Source organism: Elephantulus edwardii, unplaced genomic scaffold, assembly GCF_000299155.1.
Source record: "Elephantulus edwardii isolate Elephantulus edwardi_28Jun2011 unplaced genomic scaffold, EleEdw1.0 scaffold00216, whole genome shotgun sequence".
In the NCBI taxonomy this organism is placed as follows: Eukaryota; Metazoa; Chordata; class Mammalia; order Macroscelidea; family Macroscelididae; genus Elephantulus; species Elephantulus edwardii.
The window spans coordinates 294,840-299,852 of record NW_006399966.1 but is presented as its reverse complement, the minus strand read 5'-3'; the positions used below and the strand labels follow the sequence as shown (position 1 = coordinate 299,852).

General features: G+C 41.7%; 1 pseudogene; it reads right to left on the bottom strand.

Moving 5' to 3' along the window:
- Window positions 1–518: 518 nt before the first annotated feature.
- Window positions 519–1,309, bottom strand: LOC102855033 (annotated as a pseudogene).
- Between the last annotated feature and the right edge of the window lie 3,704 nt (window positions 1,310–5,013).

The window sequence follows — 5,013 nt, the reverse complement described above, 5'->3', positions numbered from 1 at the left end:
ACCTTTGGGTGGCACTGTTTATTAGTAAGACTTCCTTTTCCTGACACAGGCCCTAAACTGGCAGCAATAGCTGCCCCAATAATTTTGGCCATTCTCTGGTCTTTTCTCTTCCCTCTAGATCCCAGTTGTTAAAATAGGGAAAAATTTAAACAAATGTATAACAAATAATTTTGAACATTATAGTCTTTTAAGCTGAAGGCTAGAAATATTAACAATATGATCATTTCCAATCCAGAGATACATGTTCCAATGAAGTTCCTATATTCCATAAATGGTTTTTTTGTTGTTTTGGTTTTTTTTTTTTCAAGGGATAAACTAATTTATTGTCCATCATGTTATATATAAAAACAAAAAAATTAAAAATAGTTTTAGCAAAAGAATAAAATAGTAAACAGAAGTCTAAGAGAAATAATTTAAGTTTGAATTTTTTCCCATGATATTAGTTTTATCATCATCTGGCCTTTAGGTTTTGTTCACCTGCCCTAAAATGAAGGTTTTCAGTGTCTGTATGCTCTTCTCTACTGGCTTTTAACAAAACTTTTGAGGTCTCCCAGGAAAGTAATGTACTCTCGGTGCTCCAGGGCTGTGCTGAGCTCATCTGCAAAAGTGTTGTCCACCCCTCAGTCCGCAAGGAAATCCATTAAGGGTCATACAAAGCCCAGTCCAGGGAATCTGTGTTGAGTGTGTACTTTGTGTCATTCCAGTCAGACTCATTAGTGGACTGAAAACTCATTTCCTTAATGGAGAAGGTGTCACTCTCCTCCTCTTCTTCCTCTCCAACTTCATTCTCTGGATAATGGCAGTCAAGCACAAGGGCCTCTTGCCATCACTCTTTATAACTTCAACCACAAAATTAGGAGTTGAGGTCAGTTCAGGCTCTTGTTCTTCAACCTTCTGCCCCTGTGAGGATTCCTCCTCTCCATCAAATGTTAGTGGGATACTATTGTTAATGTTGAACATGACCGTGATCTTTTCTCCGTCAACCTTCCGAACTAATTTAGCGTCTGTCCCTTTCATTTCTACCTCCCAACCGCCAGACATCTTGGGGAGGGACTTATGTTTCTGGATATTCTTCTCTTCTTTAATTTCATCACTCAGGAATTCAACAAAAGCTTTGTCTCCTTTGGTGTGCAGCGCCCCGCAGCCGCAGGAACAGGGCCCGGGGCGCCGCAGGAGGCCGGGCTCCCGCGCTGAGCCCGCACGGACACCGGACACCGAGCAGCCCCAAGGGCCTTGCGTCCAGCCGAGGCGCTGGCTGCAGCAGCTGCAGGAGCGGTGGGGAGGGCGCAGTCGCGGCGGAGCCCTCCATAACTGGTTTTGACCACCACTTTCTGTCTTTATGCATTTGCCTCTTGTAAATATTTTATGGAGCTCTGGTGGCCTTGTGGGGAAGGAGTTGCACTGCCAGTCTAGAGGCAGGCAGTTCAAATCCACCAGCTTCTCTGTAGGCAAAAGATGAGCAATCTCCTGCCCTGTGAAACTTGATGACAGTGAGGTTGAGGTTTCTTTCAAGTGAAAAGAAGCCAGTCACAAAAGGTCACATGTTACAGAACACATCTACACAAAACACTTGTGTTGTTATGTGCCATCAAGTTGGAACTGACTCATACCTGACCCTCCAGGGGATTTTCAGAGGCTGCAAATTGCATGGGAGGAGATTACCTGTCTATAAACCACTTAAAATCAAAGTGATTCCATTTTGCTGACCTTTCTGACCCTACTCAAATATGCCTGTCTGTGTGCTCCAGGAAATAATAAATAATGTGATTTATGTTTGCCCCTAAACACAGTTTTATGACCCACCCCTGGGAGGTAAAACAGGAAGTGCTGAAAAAAATGGAAAATAGTGCCAGGCCTCTTGAACTGTTGTGCTCAGCTGGCCAGTGTAAGGTGGACAGACACCCTATTTTCAATAAAGTATACTTGCTTCTGAACTTCATAGTGAGTTTGGACCTTTAACTGTCTTTCTCTCAGAGCTTCTGGTGCCTTCAAGCTGCCAGAGAGGCGTTACCTTTGGGTTAGCACCACAAATCCCTACAGACTGTGCCCCCAGAAGTTAGGAAGGAAAGACAGGATTACTTTAGAAAAAGAAGGCTTATGCAAACTCTAGATACATGCAGCTGCCTCCCAAGATGGCACCTTTCTGGTTAGCTAGCTAGTCATCACGGGACATGTCCTAGAAAATTCCACCTTCCAAGACAGCATCTATCCAGTTAGGTGGTTAATCATCCTGGGCTATGTGCTGCAGGTTTCCTCTTTCAGGATGGTCACATTGGGGTCTTGCATGGCACAAAAAAAGCTTTTACAAAAAAAGAAAACTCTTAGCAGAATTAAAGATTTAAGAGGGAACATCAGAATCTGTTCCTGGGCTTTGTGATATCTAAACTAGCTGAAGAATGCTAGTTAGCCTTCTTGAGATGGTCTGAACCATCTCAGGGGAAAACAATACGATTAGCAATATAAAGAGGAAAATTAAATAGAAGATTTATGATTCATAGCAAACCTAGTAGTAACTCAGTTAAAATTCTCCTTCCTATTCATTGAATAGGTCATCTCTGCTACAAGTTGAGAGGGTCTTATTTAAAGGGAGTGACTCTGCACCCAAATCAGAAAAGGATTTCAGCCTCTTAAGGGCGTCTCTCTCAAAATTGTCCCTCTAGGCTAAGAGGAGGAAGCTCTTGGCCTATTGGTAAGAACAATTCCAAAGGTGCATGGTCCAAATCCACCAGTTTCTCTGTGGGAGAAGGATGGGCAGTCTCTTCCCATGTGACTTACTGCTTTTGAAAACATGCAGGAGAGTCCGCTATGTGTTGGCTCTGACTCACTTGACAAGATGCAACAACAGGCTAAGAGGACAAAAGACTCAACCTAGCCTGATACGTAGGGCTTTTTCAACTGTCCTTCCAGTTGAAAAGGACAGTTCTCCATCTTAAAATAGTATTAAAGAAATGCTAGTTTCTGTTGCTTCCTTGTCTGTTGAATTTTCACTTGGCATCATGTTTTCAAGACTTATTAGTGTTGTCTCATGAGTTAGTGCTACATTTCTTTGATAGTGGATAGTTTTGTCCACGGTGTTGTTGTTGTTGTTATATGCCGTTGAGTTACCTGCGACTCATAGTGACCCTATGTACGACAGCTCTGAAGCCTGCCCAGTCCTGAGCCAGTCTCAGTGACTCCGGCACATATACCTCCATTGCCCCAGTTACTGTGTCAGTCCATCTCATCCAGTCTTCCTCTCCTGTGCTGTCCCTCCACCCTTCAGAGCTTAATGTCCTTCTCCAAAGACTGGTCCCTCCTGGACATGTGCCCAAAGTATGTAAGACAGAGCTTTAAAATCCTAGCCTCCAAGGAGAAACTTGGTTTTATCCTCTCTAAGATAGACCTGTTGTTTTCTTGGAGGTCCATGGTATGTTCAAGACCCTTCTCCAGCACCACATTTCAAACATATCCATTCTTCTTTTGTCATCCTTAGTCATTGTCCAGCTCTCTGATGCATTACAAGTAATTGTGAAGACTATTGCCTGGATCAGGCACACCTTAGTCTCTCAGTCCATGGTATATATATACTAGATTTTGTCTGCTCGTGTGTGAAGTGTTACGCTTTGTTGAAGTGTTTCAACTTTTTAGCTATTATGAATAATATTGCTATGAAAATGCAGATACAAGTTTTGGTGAGATGTGCTTTTCATTGTATTGGTACACACCTAGGAGAGGAATTACTAGGTCATATGGTAACAACTCTATGCTTATTATTTTTAATTAACTTTTTTTAATTTTAGACTATATATAAATTTTTTATTAATTTAGTTTGTTTATTTTTCATTTCAATATTTAATTAACTTTTTATTGAAATATGAGTGAAAGTTTATAGAGCAAAATTATTTTCCATTAAGACACATGGTCTTTTGTGACATTGATTATAATTCCTACGTTATACCAGGATTCTTCCAGTTCTTACTGTGTTTCCCACTTCCATTCGTCCTTCCTTCCTATCCTGCATGCCTTCTGAGTTTTATCCCTAGGTAAATTCTGCCCTTTTGTTCTTAGATGGTCGATTAGTCTAAGGACCACCTTCTTCCCTAATGTTATTGATAACTTAATAAATTGGCCCATTATTGGGCTGAAAGTTGAGTCCTGGGAATGTGAAAAGTGCCATCAGAATCCAGAGCACTGTTTTGGCTCCTTCTGCTAACTGGAGGGTCAGTATGATCTCCTGACAGACCTGGGGACGGTGTTACCTGGAGTATCAACCTGACAGACGTGTATGAGATCCAATCCAAACTCAGCTTCACAAGAGTGAGGCTGTAGTAAGCGATTTTGCAAAATAGGATGGGTGCTCAAGTCCTGACAGCAGCAGGCTGGGGCGCCTTCCATTCTGACAAGAGTTTTTATCCTAGGTCACAAATTCTTTCCCTCGTTCCTCTTAATAGAGTGCTATGGGGTGTTTATGCCAGTAACTTTGGAGGACAGTTACCTGGCTGTCTGACTAGAAGAGATCCCAATTTGTCCCCATTCTCAAGAAAGGAGATCCAACAGAATTGTGGAAAATATCTAAAAATATCTCATGCAACAAAAATATTGTTGACGATCATTAAAAATGGCTGCATGTTACATTGGCAGGGAACAACCAGAATTTCAAGCTGGTTTTGGAAGAGGCTGCAGCACCAGAGATATCGCTGCTGATATCAGATGGATACTACCTGAAAGTATACTAGAAGAATGTCTACTGGTGTTTTATTGACTATGCAAAGGAATTGAACAGTGTGGATCATACCAAATTATGGCTAACCTTGAGGAGAATGGGAATCCCAGAACACTTAATTGTGCTCATACAAATCTACACCTAGACCAAGAAGTTTTTGTCTGAATGGAGCAAGAGAACAGTGAATGATTTAAAATCAGAAAGGATGTGCGTCAATGTTGCATCCTTTCTCCATAACTATTCAATCTGTATGCTGAGCAAATAATTCAGAGGCCAGACTCTGTGAAGAAGAATGTGGCATCAGAATTGGA